At 42.2% G+C, this 24757-nt stretch overlaps 1 protein-coding gene across 5 annotated transcripts in view; it reads right to left on the bottom strand.

Annotated features, from left to right (window-relative positions):
- Bach2 (BTB domain and CNC homolog 2) overlaps window positions 1-24757 on the bottom strand; it is a 335112-nt gene that overhangs the window by 260343 nt on the left and 50012 nt on the right. Inside the window, exon 1 of one of the 5 annotated variants that reach the window (XM_028780761.1) lies at window positions 2348-2383. The exons of the other annotated variants lie outside the window; for them this stretch is intronic. The gene's annotated coding sequence lies outside the window, so the exon portion shown is untranslated. Of the gene's footprint in view, window positions 1-2347; window positions 2384-24757 lie in introns of those variants that run through there. 5 annotated transcript variants of the gene reach the window in all.

Raw genomic sequence — 24757 nt, 5'->3', positions numbered from 1 at the left:
GGGTCATTTCCCTCTTACGCAGACTCTCATTCTGCAAAACAAGAAAATCCCTGCACTATTGTATATAAGCGAAATCAAACTTTATGAATGAGTGGGGACTGTCTCCATGGACTGTCTTAAAGGCCTGTGATACAAAATTGTAAGCAAAACTGATCCGTGAAGTTAATGCTGCTCCCCACAATTAAGAATCCGGGTTTTCTCACTGTCCAAATGCTAAAGGAAAAGGAATACCACAGAGGGGGGAAACGATGCCTTCCTCGGACTGTTCACGCCAGCTCGAGCACAGAAACCACAGGAATGGCTCTGTTTTACCTACCGTAATTACGGTATACCTCACTGCATTCTCCACAATATCCACTTTCCCCCCTCCACTCAAGTCCTCTCAATGATCTCTGGAAACCATTAACCAAAAGTCCTGGTCCAATTTTCCTCTTCTCCCTCCTCTGTGTCCTCAGTCCTTCTGGCGTCAGGACAAAGCAAACTTGTATTACATCACAAAGCAAACTCATTTTCTCTAAAGCAGCCCATTGGTCAGTTACCCTGCTACTGGAACCAACGCTGTCACAGTGTGGTCTTTGTTACTGAGTGCTGCTTGTAAAAAAATAAATAAATACATAAAAGTTTCCCAGTACTCCTTTCCTCTGCTAAAAAGAGGGGAGCGTCTAGCCGGGTCCCACCCATGCAGTAAACTAGACATTACCTTATATACAAGAGCCCTTGCCTCAGCCGAGCTGTATGCTGCGGAATTCCTGCACTAGGCTGCTTGCTGCAAGCCGCAGCTTCCCTAGCTCTCCCTTCTTTTTGCTTTGGCTGTTCTGCCTTTCTTTCTTTCTTTCTTTCTTTCTTTCTTTCTTTCTTTCTTTCTTTCTTTCTTTCTTTCTTTCTTTCTTTCTTTCCTCATTTCCACTGCCTCACTGTGTTTCTGTGTAAATGATCTCACATGACTCAACAAATCCATCTGCCCGAAGCAGGCCAAGTCTGGAGCCCTCCCAGGAGGGAGGAGAAGAATTGCTTTGTGGAAAGGACCTGGAGCGCTGCCCTTCCTCTGGCTCGAATTACCCGCCTGTCAGGCCTGACGGATCTGGCTAAAAATAAAAGGAAGCGGGCTGTGAAAAGCAGATGAATGGGCTCAGCAGCTCCTCAGATAACACAGACCTGCTGTTGCCCAAAGCTTCCCAAACAGAAACTTTAAATGTGTGACCTCTGAGTGCAGCTATGTGGCTTCCAGGTGACCGGCTGTCTGACCCACCAGAGTGGGTGTCACAGCCTGGATTTTGATTTTGGGCCTCCCCCGAGTCTTCTCTCTCTCCCCTTCCCGTGTGTGTGTGTGTGTGTGTGTGTGTGTGTGTGTGTGTGTGTGTGTAGTGTGTGTAGTGTGTTTGTGTGTTAAAGAGATGAAGTATGAGGAAGAAAAGGGGAAATAAAGTCTTGTACAAAAAGGTTCTCAAAGCACAGCTGAACACAGTGGAGTGACAGCTTCCCAAGTTTCAAAACAATGTTGTTTCCACCACATAGCTCTCCTCCACATCAGACATTTTCAGCCTCCCTATGATGTCATTTCTCCATTCAGAGCCAACAAAGAGTTAAAAAGTCCTTCTTGTAAGTGTATGGCCAGCGCCTGCAGTGGGTATTAAGCACTCAGGTTTGCCATGTAATGACACACTGTAACAATCTGTAATATGAAACATCAGCAAAGCTCTGGCTCTGAGGCTCGCTCTCCCCACCATTAGCCATATGTTTGGCTCCTCAGATAGCCAAGCGGGTGTTCCAGCATGCCATCTGGTTTCTATCCACATAGGCAACTGCAAAGCAAGGGCTGTATCCCTCTGGAGCTGTGTGTTTCTTTTCCCGTCTTCCCCTTTCCCCCCCTCCCAGCTCCTTGGTTCCCTTGCAAAAGAATTCTCTGCCATTCATCACATGCAAAGAAAATGTTACCTGACCTGGCAGCAGTGGAGCCATTAAGAATGCACAGCTGAACTGTAAACACGCCAGAGGGTCCTTTACAGAATCTCCACAAGTCAGTCTTACCCCCCACATTCTCTACCCCCTTCCTCATCCCCTATGAGTGCTGACACTTGATCCGGCATGTTAAAAATAGGTACATTCTTGACAGATCCAGGGTTTGCTGTGGTGCCCTTCACAGTCACTTCACATACACAGTAAGGCTTTAACTTGCACATGTGTGAGCACGTGCACACGCACAATACACTCACACACATACACGCACATGCATACACACACACACCAGGTGTGAGTGCTCACATGCACACACGCACACAAACAGGCAAACACATGTTTGTCTCAGCATTCAGTCTGCTTGACTTCAGGCTCGCACAGGATGACATACCCCTGACTCACTCCAGGATTCATTCCCTCCTGCTCCTAGGTACTCGACTTCTATTGTTTAGTTTTCTGATGGGTCTTTCCCCTCCAAGAGAGTAAACAGGGAGATAGATGAGGCACTCTGGAATAGGAACATGCAGCCATTTTCAGTTAACTGATGATGACCAAGGAATGCCTTCTTCCTTCTGCACTTTCCAGGGGTAAAAGCAGACAGCAAAAACAATCACCCCCCTCTTGTCTGAACCCCTGATGCTGGGATTACAAATGTGTGCCACTATGTTGGGTTGTGTGGTGCTGCAGATCAAGCCTAGAGCTTTGTTCATGCTAGGTAAGTACTCTCCCAACACAGCTGTTTCCCCAGGCCTGTACTGTAACAGCATGCAGAAATGGCACATGCTGTTGGAATTTATAGGATTTTCCTAGGGATTCTCCTGTATAAGACTTGAAGCACTCTATAATCTTTTAACTACATATTGGGATATCTGATATACAGAAAAAATTTTCTCCTTGATTCTGAAAAACTTGCAACTCATTTTGTTGCATTAAGAGATCATTAGTTTGGGATTAATACTTGCCACATCTTATTTAAAAGGCTGGTTTCTTGCATAAAAAAAAACAAAAGAAAGACTATCATTAGAAAGTGACTAACCGGAATGTCAGATTTTATCTCATGGTGGGCTGGAGAGGATCTGTCAGGGAGTTCTGTTTACTCAGTCTAACAGGGGTGCCAGGAAGGCCGCTATCTAAGCAAGCTTCTAAAGCCTACTGTCCTTGTGGATCCACACTTACATATATTAATATATGCTGCATTAGCTAATATAGCCATTAAGAGTCTGTTTTATAGGTTTTAGAGAATGGCAACCAAAGAGAACTTTTAATTAGAAAGCTTTATTTCAACATAATATAATATGTATATAATAATATGTATGTAATATTGTTTTAACATGTTCTGTCTTGATATACAATTATTGAGATATCTTACATTTCACACTGGCACTGAAATAGTGTGGACCATTCACATATGGCGTCTTCCAGTGTGTTCATTCAAGGACGCTGGCCCCCTGTGGATAGCGGTGACTGTGCTGGGCAGCACAGACACAGACTTTATAGACAGTGCAGGTCAAAGGATACACACAGGTTTTCTCATAAAGCAATAGCCTAAGAGCCAGGTATAGGAGAGGGAGCACTAGGTCTGGGAAACGACTTTAAGATGCTTGCACAGTCCATGCCGAGGAGGAGAAAGTTATAACTTGGGGCCAGAACAGAAAAAATAGGGTGGCATGAAAGAATCAGCCAAAAGGTGTTTCTAGAAAGAATTCAGAAAAAAAAAAAGATCGGTCACTTAGAGATGAAAAAAAGGGCTCATAGAACTGTCTAATATGGTTGTGTTTAGTTGTTGTTGTTGGTGGTGGTGGCGGCAGCGGTGGTGGTGGTAGTGGTGGTGGGCTGTCTATGTATGTGTTTTCATGCTATAATATAGGATTTCAGTGAAATGTTACGAATAAATGCTTAAGGTAAAGTTTGCACATAACTCTGCAGTTGAACAAGCTATCCACTAAGCACACGCTGAGTATCCCTCATGGGTTAGGCAGTGCTAGGCACTAGGGGAGTCAAAGCTCTGGGACACAGCCGAACCTTCTGTTGTTCCCAAGACAGGGTCTCTACTGTATGGGGTCCATGCTGACCTTAACATCACTAGGAAGCTCATGCCTAAGTGCTGAGATTACCAGTGTACACACAACACAATCACTACTTCTGAGGTTCTCGAGTATGATATTGTCGGGGCCTGAACAGCAAAGCAGACGAATGTGCAGGAGATCTACAAGCGGCTCCCTAAAACATAACTCAGAGGTTGTTCTGTAAAGTATTCAACAGACTTCTGCTTTGGTTCGGAGTGGGTCTTTCAGGCAGCAGAGTCCACACCAACTGACTGGAAGTGATCCAGGATTTGATTTCCTGTTTGCATTCAGCTGTGCTGAATTCAGAACATCCCAATCCAGGCAACTACAGAGATCGATTACTCACTATCTGAATCGTTCAATAAAAACTTGGAGAAATTTTCGGACGGAGCCCCGGCTCTCTGCTCTTTTACTGCTGGCTCAGAATCCAACGTGACATGAAGAAACGGAATGCTTTGCTATGTCAAACACTATGGGCAACTCCTGAATCTATATTCTGGAGAGGAACGGACATGAAGAGCAAACTGCACTGCTAACTATAAAGGTTTTGTCGTCTTTCGTTTGATGATTTGATAATCTGCCTCAAACTCCTCCAAATGCTTGAAACAAATCAAGTCAGATTTAATTGCAAAGTTTAACAACTAATGTAATTGAGTGTGTAATCAGACAACTGTTTAAATTTCTCAGAACAAGGAACATTTGAAACATACAGTAAGCTCAGTGACTCTGTTACAACCTGTGGGTTGCCAAACGCACAGATGACGGCAGCCCACAGGTGCTCCAAAGCCTGGGAGGGTGATCCACTTGCTGAATGACTGTGACAGAAGCAATATGATTGCTCGATTTATGAGCATAATCGGGCTAGAATCTAAAACACAGCTACGTAACTTCCTGATCAATGGTAACTTCTGTGCTTGCTAATCCTCGCTGTCAACTTGGCATGCCGGGGAAGAGAGACTCTCCATTGAGGAATTGTCATCTTTAGAATGGCCTGTGAGTGTATCTGAGGGGCATTTTGTTGGTTGCTACTTGATGGAGAAGGGTCTCAGCCACCATGAGTATGCTACCTCCCGCCCAGGGAGGGCAGGTAGTTCTGAGTTACAGAAGAAAGCTAGCTGAGTGGATGTGTCCAGTTAGCCTGTAAGTTGCATTCCTCCGGGGATTCTCCTCAGGTTCCTGCCTTGAGTTTCTGCTTTGGCTCTCCTCAGTGATGGACTAGAAGATGAAAGAAGCTCTTCCCTCCCTAATCTAGAACAACTTGTGAGAAATTCAGATATATATCATCAAGTTAGCAAAAAAAAAAAAAGCACAATTTTCAGTCATCTAATTCAATATTGGTAGTTTCAATGCATTCAAATTTGGTAATGCATTAAGTAAGTGGTTTTAAAATTATAATTAGAAAGGTGTTTTAAGGTACTAAGGTGAAAGGCAAATTAAATATTTACAGAGCCCTTCAAATTCAGGAGACTAAAACAGACCAGAGGTTGAAGGCCATTGGCTTAGTAAGCACTTTGAAGTTAAAATAAAAATTTAGAAAGAACCATTGATGTATCCCTACATGAGGGGCATCAGGTTAGGCCCAAACATCAGCCAAGAGGAACAACTGTTTCTCATTGCCACAAAAGTGAAGAATCTGAGAAACGATGCTCCAGACAGAATCTGGAGAGCATCCAATGACAGCATGAAAGGAGTTGAGGCCGATATCTGAGATACAGTATTCATGTCTGTGTTTCTCATTGGTTAATTCTTCAACAATTCATTCACTCTTCATAGTCCAGGCGCGCTCTGAGAAACCTGGGACACGTCATCAGAGGAAAAGACAAAATTCCCATCTTTACAGACAGATGGAAGCCAGACTAACTGAAGATAGACAATAAACAGATAAGGCTCACGATAGCTATTGTTTCGTTATTAGGCAACAAGAGCAATGAAAGGCCTACGGGAGTCACAAGAATTAGAAGTGTGGAGGATGTAGCTGTAGTTTCACAAAGACTAACCAGGGTGGGCCTCATCGAGGAGGCACAAGATGGGTAAATAAGAACATGCTATCATAGAGAGCATGTCCTCCCAAGGACTTGGAAACCTGTCCCTGGTCAGAAACAACAGTCTGAGGCCCTCAAGGTAATTCTAATGGACCGGAAACTTGAGTACCACTGGCTTCAAGGAAAAGACTTAAAAGCACATGTTGGACTGGGTGTGGTTATGCATATCACAGGTACCCAAAAACCAAGAGAGCATGATTGTGAGTTTAAGGCCCAGTTTCAGGCCCTTCTACATCCAAAAAGAGTAGCTTGTCTATGTGTTCCACAGAAGCTGTGAAGAGATCGTGTGTCAGGAGATGAGAGACTCAAAAGGGATGGGAATAAGGAAAGAGAGCTAAGGGGCTCTGGGGTCACTGGTAGCCTTAAGGTCTCAGGGAGGGAGGTTCTTACTCCCAGTGAGGAGCAACTGGAAGGATTCAGGCAGAAGGCCACAAGGTTTGACTCAGTTTGCAAAACGCTGGTGTGCTGAGTGGAAGCACTACTGTGTTTTCCTCAGAGAAACCTGTTCCATTCTCTATCCAGTTTTACTCTGGTAAGTGGTGTGCTTCTACATGTTTGAAGTCAGCTCTGATTCATGACATTTGCTGATTTCCATGGAGTAACTAACATTTCTACCTTGGTGATCCCAGTCACCATTAGACTCTGCAGATGTGGAGTTGCCAGAGAGGTGCACAGCTGATTCAGCGCTGACTACAGGAGGCCTCACTGACATTGCTAATATTAGGGAACCGTGAGAATTCTGTAAGTAGGGGTGAAAGCATTAACAGGGTTCCATCATTCCATATCAATATAGCATCTTCCACAGACATATTACTGTTCATCAAATATAGACCCGATTCCTTAGAATGTAACACTAAGATAATTATTAACTTCTTTAATTCAGGCATGAGGTTCACACTGCTAAATCCCAGAACTCAGGAGACTGAAGCAGGAAGACTCATGAGTTCCTGGACATCCTGGGCTACAAATATGAGATACTGTCTCAATATATTACCATCCTTAAAGAATGTCCCATTAATACCAAACCAGTTTTTCTTTACTTAAAAAAAATTATATTCAACTTTAGTTGGGGGTCATCTATCATTCCATTTCCCTCTACTAGAATTAATATTTTATACCCTGAAAAAGGATGTTGAGTGGGACTGGTCATGCAGATTACGGTCTGCCTCTCCAAGAACTCAGTTGAATCCAGGCAGGCTATCAACAGTGTTGAGTGTATTACAGGAATGAAAATTTCACTTTATTTGGTGGCAAAGCCAAATCTGCATAAGCCTTTATCCATCTGATTTTCCTTTAAGGAAGACTGCGGTTTAGGAATGACACTGAGAAGGCAGCATCGTCTCTCATCCTGTGAGCCTCGGTGTGAGCAGTGTTTCTCCCATCGGGAGTATGTCTCACTCATTCTCCACCGAGTCTGGCCCAGCACGATGCACCACCCACATTCAGACCCAAGGCAGCCAGACCTGCAGTGCACACAAGCTCACGCTCTGTGAAACAATGGGGTCTTTCAGGCCTCATAATCTCGTGAAGAAACAGGCAAAAACGTCATGGGAAAAATTAGGAAATATGGAGAGAAACAGCTCACAAAAATGAGGGGTGGAGCTGTTTGCTCGCCCGTTCTAATTCCCCAACAAAGAGAAACAACCATGACAGTTCCCTGTCTGCTCTAACTCCCCCTTTGAAAAGGAAAGCTCCCACCTCCCTGTTCCTTTTTCTTCCTAGGTATTACAGCACTGAGCCACAGACGGTAGGATGAGAGAATTTCAAAACTTAGGAGCAGAGTTAATTTCGAAAAGCTCACCCTCAAGAAAGCTCACAAGAAGTAGGCTGACACTACAGCCTTGTTCTGTGATCTAAGACACCAGTACAGTTAGACAACTGGACAACAACATTTGTACAAAGAAAAACATAAGCTCTTCATATGCCCCCATTTTGGGACTTCCAAAAGTATTTTTTTGTTGTTGCTAAATCTGACTTAAACCGTCACTTCTACTCCTTAATATTTGTCAAACTCAATTCCCAGCTAGGTGGCTATAATACTCCATCTTCCACGCCAGCTTTTACCAGAAATTCCACCTGTGCTCATTGTACAACACCTCTCTCCATTTAAAAGCTTCCAGCTAAAATCCACCTAGGGCAATAGGGATTTCTAGGTTAATCAGGGTATCTGTAAGCGACCCAACTTTATCCTCTGCTTCAGTATGTTTTCATAACGAACTGCGTTTTTCAACTGATCACGTTAACTGGAATGTGCTAACCCCCGAGGCTAAAACAACTTATTTCTTACCTAGTTTCCAACTCTTGACCATGTTGTTACCTGTAAGATATTATCAACTTTTGAGCATCACTACATGACAGCTGTTGCTGTCCAACGGTGACTTATGATGATTGAATATTTGTCGGAAAGAACTACCAGTTATAGGGGAAAGGTGTTTACTTTGTCCTTAGAAGAAAAATAACAATGTTTCAAGGGTGAAACATGTCTCTCAAGAGAGTCAAACCTGGATGAAAAGTCATCAGATCATCAGGTCATCAGAGGTTGTCATCATCACTGAGCGTCCTTTGGGGAGGACCTGCCGTTGAACATCATTTGAGGCAGAGTTCAGAGGTGGGTAGAGAAATCAGCTAATTAAGCCCAAACTAAAGGGAGGGGTGGATGGCAGTGATACTCTATCAGAGGGCAAAGGTCTGTCCACAGAGGAACTCCAGTGTCTCCTCAGGTTCAGACAACTGTAGTAAACTTTTATGCTCACTTCTCAAACCACTGCTTCAAGAAGAAGCATTACGTGGCTCAGAAGAATTACGTGGAGATCTTAAAGCACCTGCTGCCTAGACCACGTCCCACATTAAAATGTCAGGGTATCTGAAGTGAAAGTGGTTTTAAAGATCACATAGTTGTCCCACTGTGCACCCAGGCTCTGGGATAGTGTCTCAGGCTAGCATGGTTCAGGCTTAGCTCATGGAGGAGAGAGTGTGATGATTTCCGTCGAGGTTAGTTGATGTTGATCTGTAAAACTCACGTGGGTCACTGAAGCTTAACTTGGACACTTGGAAGTGGGGAAGCACTCTATTGGCTGGAGAAAAAAAAGTCTGTTTTCATCATCATAATCTGGTGTTGCCAGATCTTTAAAAAGCCTTTAAATGAATTCGTGGCTTGGAGACTTACATCGGGGTAAGGAAACTGGGTATGATGGTAGATAGGGGCCTGGCAAACAAGAACATCTGGATTGTACTCCTGAAGTAAGAAAGCAGTCATCAGCCTCTTGCTGGCTGACAGTCTACAGTCAACTGTGCAGCCACAGACCCTGCCTCCCAATAATGGTTCTGGCGGCTGGTTTATAAACCTGGACCATATAGCAACTCCTTAGATTCTGACCAGGCTAGAGCAGGGCCACTAGTCACTATCTGAAACTGTCCAAGTAATGGACTGTCCCAACACAGAAGTGACAGAGAGATTGTGAGAAAGGGCTCTGAGGACATGCTATGTGGGATTAAATCCCTGTTCCACTTACTTAGTGATGGTCGATCAGTTTCTTTGTCTGGAAAAAAAATGAAAATAATCGACAATCTCTTTGATATGAGGTTTAACCTAATCAATAGGTCAACTTTTTGGATTGCAGGGGATATCTGACATAACTAGTCTGGGACAAATGCTCGATTCTATGTGTACCATGTGTGCCTGTGACCCTAGGTTGAGGACGAGAGGATATACTGTATACAAGGTACTGTCTCCATACAGAAAATGTGGTAAGTGTGCCCACAGCAGCAGGTCAATGCACCGTTACTGGCCATCTTCGGTGTGGATTTTATCCTTACTTTAGCACACAGCTACCCTGGTTCAGGAATCATACTTTAAAGACCGGAAACGTGATGGGGGTGGGAAGAACTCTTTAGTCTCTCATTGAATGATCAGGAGGTCCCCCTAACCACGACAGATAGTTCTGCCAAGTTGGGATGGACACACAAGCCAACAGGCAAAGGGCCAATGTGGACACTTGGCTATGCCTACAAGATGATAAATAATACCACCAGAACCAAAGGCAACCCCTTCATTTTCTAGGGGGCACCCAGATGGAACTATGTTTTGTTCAAGATCACCCTGTTCCTGGCAGGGGTCTGGCTGAGAATTAGGACTCTCCCTCTTCCACATGGCCCCTGTCCCTGGTGAGGTCACACTCAGCGGCACAGGACTGTCCCAAGATGCAGTCCTCATGGATAAGGACCATGCGAGCAGTGAGGTAAGTGTCGGTGCTTTGTTCTCCACAGATCCCTGCTGTGATCTGCCCAAGTCCTCTGATTTAATTCCTCACCCAGCACAGTACAGCATTTTCAGCTGAGCCACAATGGCTTTGTAACCAAATTGGTTGCTTAAGAAGGTTCAGTCCATTTCTATAAGACAATTATAAAAAGGTTTAATGTCTCGATTTTCATTATCTATAACCTCTCACAGATACATACACACTCACGTATGTATTTTTTATCCACTGGCCAAGGACAGGAAATCCTGTCTTTCAGCTACTGAGTCCCAGACATTCTGGGTCTTTTTTTTCACTAGCAGATGTGACCTCGTCTTGGTTCTGCAGTAAGTAATTTAAATGTTCCGACAGTGTCATCTCTGCTTGACCTTGGCAACATGACCAAACAGCAAATGTAAATGCTATCAAGTAAAGATACAACATTTGCATCCTGCTACCAAGCCCCCATCCAATTCCAACACAGTGACCCTGGGCCAGAACCTAATCCAAAAGATTATAAAGCTACATCCTGACAGGTTGCTATGGCAACCCCTTAATGTCAACTGTTCCATGTCCCACTGCTGCACGTCTCATTTTGAGTCCTACTCATATTCTCCTACTTCATGTTATAACCACCAACTAAAATGCAATTCGATATGTCAGCAGCCACACATAATACGAGATGCCACTTGCTATTACAGCCAATAATAAAAGGCTTCTAGTTGCTTCTGTTCCAAAAATACAGCAAATCACCGTATATTCTAAGTCTGGTTTTCAAAGAGAGGCTATTTCGCCAGATTTCCTCCATTTTAACTAATTAGTCCATATTTAAAGCGTCTTGGCGATGAAGAGAATTCTAGTGAAAGCCAGACATTATTATTTTCTCAACAGGAGGAAATAAGCTGATCTTCCAGCCTTCAACAGACACAGTGTATCCGATCCAACGTGGAGGGATCTATAATATAAACCTTCTAAGGGCACACAAACAAGACTGCCTTCTAAGAATTTCACATCTTTACCACTGAAGGAGAAGGAAATACTTATAAGGCTGACCTCCCCATAATCATAGCATTCTGCTTTAATCAGGATTTCCCCCAGATCCTCACGCTGTACCTGTTCTCCAGAGAAAGCTGTTCACTTAGATATAACTGTGCTAAAATCCGCCCCTGCAGGTGCCCCTCCTCTCAGGTGAAGCAGAGCTGAGTGGATCCGTGAGGAGAGCCCCTCTGAGCAATTCCCACCCACTAAGGAAAAAACACTAAAATTACCTCTTGTAAATATCAGAACTAACTTGTTTCCCTGTTTCTCAATTAGCAGAAGAGTTTGTTGGGAAAATGTCCATGAGATAAATAAGAACCCTAGGATGACCGAGAGATTAAGATAGAAAATTATACAAACCAGTCAATCTATAAGATGAAAAGTATTTTACACTGTGTAAGATTTTTAATCCTGAAATTAAGGATATTATAAGAAGTACACCCAAGGGCTTTAAGCCAACAACTTTAAACCAAACCCAGTATCTACAATCTCTATGCCAGTTTGCATGCTGTTTTTCCAAAATTTTAACAGATTTTCTTTTTCCTTTAAAAGCTGAAAATCAGCCAGGCATGATGGCACAAACCTACAAGCCCAGCACTTGGGAGGCTAAGACAAGAGTTTGTGAGCCTGAGACATCTATGGGGCCTCTTAGCAGGCTGGAGGTCACCCTGGGCTACATAGGAAGACCTTGTCTCTAAAACAAAAACAAATAAAGATCAGTTTCCTTTTCTTCCCATCGTCAGAATAGCTGCCAGAGAGTTCAGATCCAGTTTCCACCAAGTCTTTAATTGTCCTTTTGTTACGTCTGATTCTCAGTCACTTTTCTCACTTTTTGTTGTCTGTTTAACAGGCTGCATCTCCGGATCCAAATGAAATCATTTTGCAGTGATTTGTTCAGGCTACTATTCACTAGACAGCTATTGCTAAGCCTCAAGTGCTCTTGCTGACTGCTAATCTAGTCTGCCTCACTTTGGTCCGAAGGGTGGGAAATTGTATGCTCATGAAAAACATTCGACTCAGTTCACATAGCAACGTGGAAGTCTCATATTCGTTTTAATCACATGTTGAGTTTATAAAGTGAGACCTGCAACAGAGTCCTTTCTCTGTGTCTCCTCAGCCTGTCCTAGAGAACTCTGGTGGGCTTCCATCTACCTGTGCATACAGATGCTATCTCTAATAAAATCCTCTAGCTCTGCTGCCTGGAACAAACAATATTTATATGTATGTTTAAATTTGTAGTTCTCAATGCCTATGTGACCATGGACAAGTTTCAAGTATTAAATCTGAAAATTGGAATAACAAAGCCAACTCTTTGGAAGAGTTTGTGTGATTAGTTAATGCTTGTAGGGTCTTTACCAAATACCTGGTCTACCACAGTCAATACTCACTAGGCCAGCAGTTGTTGTTACCTCTGTTAGCATAAACAGTTTTAAAAATAGTGGTGGTCAGTGTAAGCTTTTGTCTTTAGAGTTCCCACTCTGTCCACAGGCTCACATGAGATTTCTCCAGGGTCACTTGTGATGAGACAGTGGCACTGTAGCCGCACTCGACAGGCACAGGACACAGCTAGATTCACATAGCATTCACGATGCTTTCAGAAACTGAGGAATGAAGCCTTTTTTTTTTAATTGTTGCATTTTCCTTAAGCCTGAGGGTGTGTGTCCTCTGGGCTTACAGTAAGGAGAGGCGACAGGATGAGGAGAGCCCCACTCCTTATCTCCACCTTCATCAGCTACCGATGCCTGCACCATGGTATTCTGGGCTGTGCAGATTGGGCAGCTGGTGATATAGTTCAGTTTCCTGGAAATACAGGCAGCAATTTCCTGTGGCTTCCTCTGTTTTTGATGTAGAGATGAACACATGTAAAGACTAAACACATCAAGGGTCAGAGCTTCAGTCGCTGGTTCTGTGAATACTGAAAAAACACTGTAATTTCTTCATAAACAGATCAAGAGCAGAGTCTGGGATGTCTCCCATGCAGCACGCCCCCTGAGAGTCCACACAGTAAGACTGAGAGGTGAGAGCGGAGACGTATCATGTCTACAGTCTGCTGCCTGAGCTGATGAACACTGCATGAACTTGCTTACCATAGTGATCAAGAAACACTTCCTGGAAGGGCAGAGCTTTGCACAAAAACACCCTGGAAAAGCTCTTGTCTGTTCACAGGACCTCAGTCAAGATTTCTCCAGAATTGGAGGCCAGGTCAGAAAAAGGTCCCTTTTTGAAGTGAAAAGCAATAAAAATGTCAAATGAATGAAGCTGGTCATACAACAGTCTAACAGTTTAGGGAGAAAGATAGCAAGGTACAGTTGATCGCTCACTGAAGGTGTCATAGTAGGTGCTGAGGACGAGAAGCAATGAGGGAAGCCATCTTGGCTAACGGTCTCATATCCTGATGCTGATGAGGTACCCAAAGCACCATGCACACTTACATAAAGCACATGTCTTTCATGGTAGACTCCAAATAGCTTTAGAGGCTGGTAGACTTTACTACTTACCAGCTAAGCAACCTTGGGGGCAGTGATCTCACCTTTCAAAACCTCCACGGCCTCCTGTGATCTCTGTTTGCTCATCACTGGCTACTTCCTTTGTGAAATGCTGCTCCTGTCCACCAAAGGGGACAACCATGGCTACAGCCAGCTGCTTGGTCCAACAACAAATATTATAACAAATTGTTAAGTGATCTGTGCTTAAGAGAGCCTGCCCTTTTCAATGGGAAAAGTCTTGGTTAATATACCTGCTAATTTATAAAAGTTGCTGTGATAATTAAGTCGCACAAAGAAGATGCAAGAGGCCTGGGGAGAAGGCTCAGTGGATGAAGTTCTTTCTTCATAAGCATGAACATCTGAGTCAGAGCCCCCAGGGCCTGCACACACAAAAGGCAGAGCAACGGTGTGCAGCTGCAATCCCAGTCCTGGTGGGATGAGTGCAGAGGGTCCATTCCTGGCCAGCCAGGCTAAGCAAATCACCAAGTTCAGATCACTCAGTGGAAAAGGATACCTGTCATTTGAAGGGACTGGGGCTAAATGTTAAACTGGAGAATATGTGGCCAGGAGACTAGGCAAAACTAGTCTCCCTTATTTTTAAGGCCTGGGAGGAGTTGAAAGTACAAAGAAAGGGTCCCAAAATTAAGTATTCATTTCCTACTACATGCTATTAGGTCCAAATGTATCTAACAGGCTCAGAGACATCCTGGCTCTGTCGCCTCTGTAAGCCACACAAAATTCCCTGGCCGCTGGGCCCAGCAGAGTTTGTTTCCTTAGTATCCTTCTATTTCCTGCCATTTATATACCTCATAGAATGGTTCCTTCTGGATTTAACCAGATAAATGCTGTGAGCTTGCTGACTACGCTCGGTGAACGTGTTTTATATTGCAAGAGCACCAAGCCATAGCTATTAGTTTTGTAGCATGACAGAGATTGAGAGAACAAAAATGTTTTCTAGAGCAACCCCCCCCAAACCCCTGAAATACAACACAGTCCCTTCTTGGCAGTGGTTACACCGACAACTTTTCTGAATGAACCTGTTAGGAAACATCAAGCTCTATTGTGTGTTCTGGCCACAAACCCTCTGACAAGGAAGAATGCTACAAAGAAGGTTAAGTCCAGAGCAGAGCTCCACTGAGACAGAGACTCAAAGCCCTGAAAAAGGTGTGTGTGTGTGTGTGTGTGTGTGTGTGTGTGGAGTGGAGGGGGCGGTGATCATAGAAAGGGGATAAAGTAGAACACCTAACAGGCAAGGTCCTGCAGGGACAGTCAATGAGTCTGAATTTAAAAAGCCACTGGTCACTCTAGAAATCAATCTCACATATCTCACATGTAAATATCAGAAAACAAAACTCTAGCTTGCTGTTTTATGGATTAATACTTAAAAGGCCTCGCTACTGTTTAAACTCAGTGACAGCAAGAGATATGTCCCTTAGTCAAATTTATGTATGCTAAGAACAAAATAACATTCTTTATAAGTCAATGGAAATTTTTATAAGTCTTAAATTCTTCCCAGGGAAATGTATCTCCCTCTGTCAATTATCCATCTATCCATCCATCATAGGAACAAAAATTCAAGGAACTCCTTAAAGCATGCAAAGAAAAATTATAGAAAGACGCACAGCAGCCAGATACATTTCAGGAGTGGTTGCCATAGAAACTAGTCAGTAGGTTTCATTTTTAGAGTTGTGCCTTTTGATGAAATATTAAGTTTCTCGGAGTATTACACACACACACACACACACACACACACACACACACACACACACACAAGTAGCACAACTGCTGATGTTCAACTAAATTGCTTTACAACTATTTAAACGAGTTCTCCTTTTAGACTGCCAATTATCAACAAAGAAAACAATCCACCCTAATGAGCTGATTGTGGAGGCTCACTCTTCCTTGCTCCCAGGTATTTCATATTGAGTAGGAGCTGAAGTGAGGGTAGTGTAGGCATGAAGAGGTCAGGTACTTGACAGGAACCTAAGAAAATAAGTCCTGGTCTCGAGAGGCTCCTGAGAGCTTGCAACCACTGGTGCTACCATCTTCCAGGCAATCTGAACAACTGCTTGCTTGTTTTAAACACTTTATTAGTTAGATCCTATTTTTCTATGACAAGGTGTCTCTTTCTCACCTGTAAGAAATGATCACGTACTTCATCTTGGGAGAAGGCACTGTAACATTGCCATGCATGGAGCACAACTGCTATCTCCTTTTCATTTGTATTTAATACCTACTTGTTGTGGGTCTGAGTCCAAAAACATATACTGCACTTTCTACTTTGAAAATTAAGAAAAAATACACATTCTAACACAGAATCAGAACTATAGCCACTAATTCAGATACTAATTTTCAAGCATAGATAGCAGGTTTGTTACCACAATACATTTTTTTTTTCTGATCAAAAGGCATTTGTGTTTGTAGATCAATGCCAAAATAATCTTTGGATTATGATCAATAGACAGTCAGTACATCTGAAGTGTGCCAGGAGAGGTCTAACAATCACTTAACCAGGCCTATAAAGTGTCTTTGAGTCATAGACCTGGCAATCTCTGAAATGGGGGCTGGTGGATTTAGTTTTCTATCAGCTCGGAACACCCTGGCTTCAGACCAAGAAGTCAGTCCCCTCTAAACAATAAAATCAGCAACAATCCTGACTTCCTAGACACACGAAGTAAATCACATTAGCAGCTGAGGAGAGGTGATGAACTTTCTGTTTGAAGGGCAACTAGCAAAGAAAACAAGGAAGGATCAACTGAAAATGTCATGGCAGAGCCTGAGCCAGGTGCTGGCTCTAGAATGACTGACAGGTCCCTGTGAAGGCTCCAAGGAACAGAGCTACCACTCTGAAGCAATATAGAGCTCCTTTTTTCCCTTTAAAAGGATACATGTTTGTGCATAAATATTTTAACCATTTCTGGCAAAGTGCACGTGTATATCTATGGTTAGATATGACTAAGAAATTTTATCTATATGACTAAGAGATGATATTATCTCTGGAAGGATCAAAGGTCATGTTTGTTTTGATATTTTCCCCAGGCTCAGCACTGGCATTCATGATCTCTTATAGAAAGGAAGATAAGTCTACAGACAGACAGACAGACAGACACACACACACACAGACAAGCAGTTATTTAAAAAAAAAAACCTTCAACTATGGTGTAAGAATTAGTCAAACAGTGGCACTAGAAAAACAATTATAGCAGTCCCTGAGTGTATGTGGGGACTCGTGAATGTCCAGATCCAAGAAGGCTCAAATGCTTTATAAACAAAGGCACAGCATCCACATGTAACCCACAAATCCTCCTGTGGACTTTAAATGTCCTGCAGAGTCCTCATAGCACTAACATGATGAAAAAGCAACACAAACAGTTGCCATCCTGTCTAGAGAATGACAAGAAAAACAGAATCTGCATATGTTCCGTACAGATTAATTTTTCCCAAACATTTCCAAGCAGGAGTTTGTTGTCTGTATCGGGGCTGTGGAGCCCATGGGGTACAAATGGATGTGGCAGAGCAAACTTCTGTTTCAGTCCTGGTAGGCAAAATAATGACACGCACAAATAGTACAGAAAATAAAAACAGAGTATTTCCAAAATTCAATAGGAAATCCAAAAATAAATATGAATATCTTATATCGAGTTAAACATTTTAAAATTAATCCTATAGGCCTCAAGTGTATATTAATTTTAAAAGTTCCTTATGTACTAATTATGGCTCAGGTCCAAATATAGTTTAATATAAGATATGTTGAAGTCAATCAAAGGATACTGTTTGTTTGGAGAATTCATTTTGCCTCACGAAAGGACATGCAGTGGGTTGTAAAGGAATTCAATGCCCTATGCTCCTCATCTTAAAGATCTAAACAAGTTGCGCTAAATTTGTTTAATTTAAAGTTTTAAATTAACTTTATTATAAAAACGTGGAAATAAAATACACAGACCAAAATTAACCAGAGCCAAATTCTCTACATTTCCATGAACTTCTATACACTTAGAAAAGCATTCTGAAGCTGTAGAGCTTCATATTACATTTTGCACTTTCACTATGGACTAATTTCAATATGAGTTTTAAAAATATTTATGTGACAATTAACTTTTCAAATGCTAAAAATGCTTTGGTTTGGCTTAGGACTAAATCCATATTGAATTATTATTTCCCCAACTACCATGATATCTAATTTGTTATATTAAGAAGAGAATACACAGATAACTAATAATTGTTCCTTTAGCCTCTACTATAATGCTGGAGATTCTTATAAGACTCTTAAGTTAAATAAGAGAAAATATAACTTCAAATATCTTGACGTATCATTACAAAGTAAGCAAGCACTGGCTTCAAAGGCGTGGTCTACGTAAGGGCTCTTGCTCCTCGGCATGCAGACACCAGCTTTGAGAAGGAGTTGGAATGACCTTCCACCACATTAGCTTTGCCCTGCAAGGTCTGTGCCCTTCTCTCCTGAATCGCAGATATCTGCAGACTAAAAGACAGAAGCCAAATGTCAATACTGCCTTCTGCCAAACATACTTGAGAAGCCAGATGGCTAACCACTAAAATAATATACTATTTCCAAAGCCAAGGGTGTAATCCATTTGAATCTTATCACTTCTCCATATAGAACTCCATATAGAACATTACGACTTAACTAGATGAGCACATGCTTCCCATATAATGTATATACGATATGATAATATATATACAATAACAAAGCTATTGCAATAGTGTATCATCTCAGCCATTGTTCTGTTGGGTTGGTGAGCATCTATCACAGATAAAACAACCTGATCTCTTCAGCAGCAAGTTCTACACATAGCCGTATTTCCAATCACCTCACTCAGGCAGGTGGAGGCAGGTTGGGAAGTCAATCATACATATTTATGCTAGCTTAGTTGTTAACAAGCAGGCTGGAGTCAGACTGTACTATAGGAATCTCCTCCATTCCAAAGGATTTCACTTCCTCTCTACCAAAGAGAGCCACAGGATACATGAGATGCAAGATACATGAGAAAATAAAATACTTAGCATAGTGGCTACTAGTGCCAATGCCTGCTAGTGAAAGCAAACCAGGGTCTAGGCCTGGAGGTCAGGTGGGGTAGAGGCAGGATATGGCCAGGGAGAGGGGAGCCTACCAGGCATGGAGCAGCCAGCTCTTCTATTCATCACTCAGAATGTCTACCAGAGGGAATTGCCAAACCTTCTGTTTGTTATTAGCTAATGATGAAATAAAATGTAGGTCAGCAGAAAAATGTTAAACCGGAAACAGAGCATACAGATGTTACACAATGGAAGCTACCTTGGGTTTTTATGTTGTTTGGAGATGGTCTTTCATTTCTGAGCTATATTTTTTTGAGTTATCTCTTTTTCCCAATAAATTTTAATGTAAGTCTAGTTTTAGTCTAATATAAAAAAATTGTGGGAAGGTTACCTGTCTCCTGGTTCTCACATTTAAATAACATCTTGTGTGAGTATGATATGTTAGTTATAATTAATGAACTGGCATGCTACTATTAACTATATCCTACAGTTACTATTGGGGTCTGTTTTCTGTGTTACATAGGTCTGCAAACTGTAACAAACACAACGTGTCATTATACCACTACATTGTCATATTGAATCGTTTCATGGCCTGTCCTCTACCCATCCTGAATGGAGAAAGAAGTGCTCGAATTGTCTTTCAAAGGGTGTGTACCAACGAATTCTTTTTAGTACTTAATAATTCACACAGGGACTGGGATGCAGCTCAGGACTGGTCTGTTTGCCTGTTATGTGCTAAGCCCTTGGTGATTCCACAGTACCACAAGCAACGTACACAAAGAATGTATCAATTGGATCTAAACAAATAATCAGGAAGCAGTTCCAGTAGATTGTCTGTGCTGTAACTTTAAAAAATCTGAATAAACATGTAAGATGCGTGAAACACTTAAGAGTCTTATGATCTTAAATGGTTGCACTGGGCATGAGGATTATCTTTAAGATTATTTATAGTTGGGGCTGGAGACGTAGGTCAGAAGTTAAGAGTGCTTACTGTTCTTGTAGTGTAGGGCCAGGGAGCCATGTGGGTGGGGGAGCAGGCCTAGAGCAAAAGTGGGATCAAGTTGTGACCAAATCCCAGGAATTTCATCCTGATACTGGAAGGAGTACAACTGCTCCCCCGCTGCCCCTACACCGGTAGCCCTGTGCCCCTACCTTTGCCCCACCAGAGGAGGTATCTTAGTAGGTAACCAAGTTGAACTTCCTATAACATCCAACAACACCTGGAACACCTCCTTATGCAAATGAGGCATCCCTGGAACCCTGGCCTGGGCCAATGATGTACACTCATCCCATAGTCCCTACCCATCCCACAAAGGTTAAGTAGCCTTTGTTGAACCCCAGTAAAATGAGCTGTCTCACTGAAGTTGTCTCCTGGGAGTCTATTCTCACCACAGCCCATGGTCTCTTAGTTCCCAGCCAGTCCACCTTGCTTTCCCTCCTGGGATCTGCTGGTTGTGAACTCAGGTGATTACAGCTACTGGCAAGGAAGTAGAGCCTGAACAGCATCGCAGAAGACCTAGATTTAGTTCTCAGTACCAACATAGGGATGGCTCACAGCTGCCTGTAAAACTCAGGTCTCAGGGAATCCACTGCAGGTACATGCACTGACATTGTACATATAAGTTCACATAGGCACACATACATACACATAAATGAACAAGTCTTTATAATTTCTAAATTCTACTCAATTCTCTTTTTAAAATTGTATTACATTTGTCGTGTGTGTGTGTGTGTGTGTCCACATGCTTGCCAAAGCACATGTGTGGAGCTCAGAGAACAACTTACAATAGTTGCTTCTTTCCTTCCACAGTGTGGATCCTGGAATGGAACTCAGATAATCAGGCTTGGTGTGGGCGCCTTAACCCACACGCCAGTTATATTCAGTTCTTAGATAGGTAATTATGGTCTTTGTGATGTCAACAATTCCACTTGACTTTTAAACAATTTTCTGGTATGAGTCAATGAAACCTCAATAAACTGGGAAAAAGTCAACAGTCAACAATGACAATAGTGAAAAGCTCCCGGATGGTTTGTCAGTGTTCTAACTTAAGACCACAAAAGTCTTTTTCCAGTAGAAGACAGTATTATCTTTCTCTGCTTTGTGGTCTTTCCATTTGTGTATACTGCCCATCTACCAGAACAGCCCCACCACACTCATGCACACATATGAACACACATACACATTCACATACATGTGTACATACATCCATGTGCACACATATGTCCATGTGCATGCACATATATATTCATATACATGTGTATCTATATGCCTGTGTACATACACATATCCATGTGCAAACATATCTTTTTGTACATAGACATATATTCATGCATAGACATTTACTCATATATACACACATGTGCACACACATATTCACTCATATATACACATACTTTCTTCTTCACACATATGTGTATGCACACATACATTCCATGTGCATAGCTCTGGGCTATGACTCACAGAAGCCATGTGTGCCATAGATACCACTGTCTAGAATCTTACTGGGCCTGTAAGCTAAGAGTCAGGGAAGAATTCTACCAGACTCTCAAAGATTTATAGCCAATACTTTTTAAATTATGCAAAAAATAAAGCAAAACAAAAACCAACCAACAAAACTTCTATGAAGCCCGTATTACTCTATTAACAAAACCATGTAGAGACACAACAGAAAAAAAAAACTAAAGCCAATATCTCTGATGAAAGCAGACCCTAAAACCCTCAATAAAGTACCTACAAACAGAAAACAGATTTACATAAAAAAGATTATCTACCATGACCAAGCTGGCTTTATCCTAAGCAGATACAAGTATGATTCAATGTACATAAGTCAATAAGTGTAATAAATAACATAAATGGACTTGAAGATAAAAATCACATGGTCATCTCAATAGACACAGAAAATGCCCTTGATAAAACCAACATGTCTTTATGATAAAAGTCCCAGTGACAGTGGAACCTAGGACAATATACCTCAACAGAATAAAGGCTGTATATGCCAAACTCATAGCCAGCATCATCCTAAATGGGGAAAACCACAAAGCAGTCCCATTGAAATCAGGAATGAGACACAGTTGGTCCCTACTCCCACTCCTCTCGAATACACTGCTCAAAGCATTGGCTGAAGAAATAAGGCAAGGAGCAGGGGAGTTAAGAGATGCAAAGGGAAAAGGAAGAAGTCAAATTATCCCCCCTTGCAGGTGATGCCACATACACACACATACAAAATTACTTAAATTTTTAAGGTAACTGAAAGTATCCTTTCCCAAGTTTAAGGATCGTCTTACCCTAAAGGCCAGTAGCTTCACCCTGACGGTCAGGGGAATGCTTCCTGTTTACCACCTCTTCTCTGTGCTCCCATGAAGGGGATGCCTTTTTCCTAAGTATTTTCCCAGTCCCGTGCCTTCCTGCAAGTGGTGCCCATGCCCAGAATTTCTTTTAGAGCTCCAACTGTCAAGTTCTCCTCATTATTTGAGAACACTTCACTCTGTTTCATCCAAGACGCTTTCCTGTGCCCTTAGCATTACTTGGTTTACACCTGTACAGCATTCTGTTCCTTTCTTTGGGGCTCACTCTTATCTTCATTACATATAAAAACACATTTTTTCTTAGACTTTAGGCTAGAATATATCATACATATACAAATAGCTATGAATATTACATAGATATGCATAACTATGATATACACTAATGCTTAGTAGGTATACACTGTTATTCAATAAACACTTTTAATGAATGAATGTATAAAAGGACTAACTTTATTTTTCTGTGTATCCCACAGCAACTCTCAGCACTGGTTTGATAATCAGGTAGTAGATGAACTGAGAAGCCTATGTGATTTAGGTCTGGCTAGACTGTTCATTTGCCAATTGAGAAAAGCAATTCACAAGTGACAGATCCCACATTTGAGACTTCTGCAAAGCCAGGACCTGCCTGTGCACGTAGACGATCTTCCATAATGTTCACCCAATGTTCAATAAATGTTTATGTTCTCCACTACAGTTTATCTAAAACTCCTGACAGAGATTACAAATCCTTAGTCATGCATGGTAGCACAGAGACAGAAGAATCATAACTTTGAGGCCAGCCTGGGCTATGTAGCAAGATCCTATCTCAAAGCAAAAAAAAATTCACATCATTGTAAATGACGGGTTATACGTCTCATCTAATAAAAAGTATGAAAAGTTCACACATCAGTTCTTTTCCTCGCGTCTCTTCTCCTTGCTAGAAACTGATACTGTGCACACAGACAAACCAGCCATGCTCCCTGACACTGCTTACAGTGTTATTAGAGAAACAGGCTCATAGGTTAAAACAGACTTGAAATTTTGAGAACAACTTGAAGAGAAACGAGAAGAGAAAGCAAGCATGGCAGGGTGGCGCCTGCTGAGGGTGGGGATCCAAGGAAGGGCTTCTTAGAGGAAGTAAGGAATGAGCAAGAAGCAGAAAAATGAAAAGCGAGGGCGGGAGCCATGTGGGCATTTCAGAAAAAAGGAAAGAAAGGAAAGCAACCCTGCGAAGCTCCTGGTCCCTGGTCAGTGAAAGGAAGGTGCTTGTTGAGTTGGACAGAGATGGCTGGAGGTCATGTCACCAAGCCCAAGAGGCTCTGAGAGGGAGGCTGGCTTCACACCTGGGACAGGTGAGGACAACTGAACTGCTGCTTCAGCAGGAGCCTGACCTCGGGGCCCAGGCCATGTTTATTATTTGATTTCTATTCCACTTTAGGTATAGAATCAAACAGGAGAGTTGAAACATTGGGGAAGTTTATATCTGTATATAAGAATATACAACTTTTATATTTTATGCACAATATTTATATATTTTATAACACATATCTTCTTGCTGTTAGAATCCAAACACGGGAACATTTTTAAATTCTCATTACATACATTTATATTTGTGTAGGTTGGTGTGTACGTGTGTGCTCACATGAGTATGGAGGTTGCAGGAGATCTTGAGGAAGTTGATTCCCTCCATCCATCATGGAAGGCCTGGTGATCAAACTCAGGCTATCAACTTTACCACTGAACCATCTCACTGGCCCAAGAATATTTTAATCTCAGAACACAAGAGAGACCTTTCAAAAGATTATGGTCTCCGATTCACAGATAAACTCCATCTTCAGGCTCAGGAACAAATGAGTAGGCACTTTCCAGAAGTCACAATGGAAAGGATGAAAGCCAACACCACCAGAAGCTGAGTAGCTGTAAGCCATGGAGCTGAGCGAGGGTTTGCCAAGCATCCAATGAAAGGAGTGCTGTCGCCCGGCTCCCCACTCCTGCCAGGCACCATGTTGTGTGGACCCTTTAAGATGCTGGCAGGCTTCCTGTCTCCTGCACACTCCCCAAGGCCCCACCAGCTCTTTCCCCATAGAAGGAAGTGAGTCTATGCAAAGCCCACACTCTGTGCTTACTTCCTAATGGCAATGTTTAAACAAAAGGAGATCCATTTAGAATTCCTATTTGTCATAAAACAAAACCTAAGGTTTAGCTAAAAAATAAATAAAAAACAAACAAAAAATATTTAAGTGCTTTCTTTGCCCATTTATAAAATAAACCCCATCAAAAATTTAACATTTAAAAAATATCCACAGAACATGATGGTAATTTATTACAGATGCAAGGTTTTTAAGTCAGAGACACAGTTTTCTTCCCTTTTTGCCCAGAGCATTGGCCATTTCTAGGCAATGTTCAATAAACATTCTTTTAAAAGACCCAAAAAGGGACCAGACTAGACTGGGCCAGACAGGACAAGACAGCACAGGATCAGACTAGTCTGATAAGATCCAAACCCAGACTACACCCAGACTAGACCCAGACCTAGACTAGACCCAGACCCAGACCCAGACCCAGACCCAGACCCAGACCCAGACCCAGACCCAGACCCAGACCCAGACCCAGAC

Source organism: Grammomys surdaster, unplaced genomic scaffold (genome assembly GCF_004785775.1).
Source record: "Grammomys surdaster isolate TR1022 unplaced genomic scaffold, NIH_TR_1.0 97, whole genome shotgun sequence".
Taxonomy (NCBI): Eukaryota; Metazoa; Chordata; class Mammalia; order Rodentia; family Muridae; genus Grammomys; species Grammomys surdaster.
This window is presented reverse-complemented; position numbering and strand designations above follow the sequence as displayed.